The sequence below is a fragment of the Mus pahari genome, chromosome 12, assembly GCF_900095145.1.
Source record: "Mus pahari chromosome 12, PAHARI_EIJ_v1.1, whole genome shotgun sequence".
In the NCBI taxonomy this organism is placed as follows: domain Eukaryota; kingdom Metazoa; phylum Chordata; class Mammalia; order Rodentia; family Muridae; genus Mus; species Mus pahari.
In genome coordinates, this window is record NC_034601.1 from 6,263,891 (window position 1) to 6,266,176 (window position 2,286).

A 2,286-nucleotide genomic window follows, 5' to 3' on the forward strand; every position below is an offset into this window, starting at 1 on the left:
CTCTGTAGACCAGGCTGGCCTCGAACTCAGAAATCCGCCTGCCTCTGCCTCCCAAGTGCTGGGATTAAAGGCGTGCGCCACCACACCCGGCAAGACAACTCTTATAAAAGGAAGCGTTTTGTTTCTTGAGACAGGGTTTCTCTGTGTAATAGCCCTGGCTGCCCTGGGCCCACTTTGGAAATCAGGCTGGCCTTGATCTCTCAGAAATCTGCCTGCCTCTGCCTCTCAAGTACTGGGATTAAAGGCGTGCGCCACCAATGCCCTAAGCATTCAATTAAATGAGCCCCCTAGGGCCATTCTTTTTTAAACCATGGCACTTTATTCATGTTATATCATTTGATGTGGAATTCATTATAGACTGTAAGCCAGTAACATATGTTAGGAATTGATCTTAGGTCCTCTGGAAAGGCAATAGAACTTTTATTGGGAATCAGTTATACAGGGGATTTTGGAAACAGCTTCTTTTGAGTCTTCTTTCAAGGTCTGTTCAGCTAGTCTCAGAGGAACCCTCAACTTTTAATGCTTATTTTGGCAGGGAGGGACCTAGTAAATCTAGTCAGTTTCAGGGACTTCCTGAAACTATTTTGATTTGCTTAACTTCTGTTTGATAAGCTTCTCAACAGAATGGAATGTTTCAGGCTTGGAAGAAACTGTTACATTACCGCAGGGCAGCAGGCCTTAAGGGCAGATTCTTTGACAAGAGGACATTATTAAGCACCAGGCTTCACCAAATCTGACTCAGCCTAGGAGCCTGTCTCCTGCAGCTTTCTGACTTGCAGCCTTATGGCTTTTTCATATACTGGTTGATTGTTTCTCCCAGTCAATTTCTTACCTGTTTCACGGAACAAACTGAGCTAACACAGCCACATCCCCATTATACCCTGAAGAGTGACTTAGGGAAGTCTTGGGATCTCTTTGTCCCTCTTTCTACTGTGGTCATATTAAATAACTATTTTTCTGCTTTTCTATATGTACTTGGCTCCCTTAGTTGTCTTATTGAGGATGAATAGCAAATTCGACATGTAGCATATACACACAATGATCCTTAAGTCCTAGAGAACAAGACCATGTTTTTTAAAAATATTTTTTTATAAATGTGTGAGTGACCCTCCATGAATTTATTTTTATCAAATGCATTCAAGTTTCCTCAGAAGTCAGAGGGTTTGGGATCCCCTGGGATTGGAATTATAGGCAGTTGTGAACTGCCTGATGTGGAGTGCTAGGAACTGAAATTCTGCGTTAGGACAGATGGCTGGACCATCTCTTCTGCCCACAGGACCACTCAACATAGAAAACTTTAAGGGGCTAATACCCAACAATTTAGTACTAATGATTGTCTTAGGGTTTTACTGCAGTGAACAGACACAATGACCAATGCAAGTCTTATAAAGGACAACATTTAATTAGGGCTGGTTTACAAGCTCAGAGGTTCAGTCCATTATCATCAAGACAGGAGCATGGCAGCATCCAGGCAGGTCTGATACAGACAGAGCTGAGAGTTCTACATCTTCATCTGAAGGCTGCTAGCAGAATACTGGCTTTCAGGTAGCTAGGAGGAGGGTCTTAAAGCCCACACCCACTGTGACACACCTACTCCAACAGGGTCACACCTTCTAATATTGCCACTCCCTGGACCAAGTATATACAAACCATCACATTCTACTCCCTGGCCCCCATTGGCTTGTCTAAATATATGAGTCTATGGGGGCCATATCTAAACAGCATAATGCAAAAATACATTTAGTCCAACTTCAAAGGTCCCCATAGACTATAGCAGTCTCAACAATGTAAAAAGTCCAAAGTTCAAAGTCTCTTCTGAGATTCATCTGATCACTTAACTGTAATCCCCAAAGCAAGGCAGGAAACAAGCACTCCATGTCTGATGTCAAGGAGGTCTTCAGATCTCCGACTCCATTTTCGTTTTTGTTGACTGCCACAAACATCTTTCTCCTGGGCTGGTTCCACTCCCTGTTAGCAGCTTTCCTCAGCAGATAGCCCATAGATCTGGCATCTCTAACATCTTGGGGTCTCCAATGTTACAGCTTCTTGTTTCAATGTCTGGAATCCACACATGATCTTCTGGGCTTATCCAAAGGGTTTGGGTCATATCTCCAGCTCTGCTCTCATGGTACTGGCATCTCTAATACACTTGGGTCTTCTACTGCAACTAGGCTTCACCAATACCTCTCATAGTTTTTCTTCATAGTGCCAAGCCTCAAATCCTTTGCATGGCTTCTTCAGTTCTGGACCATCAACTGCAACTGAGGCTGCACTTTCACCAACAGC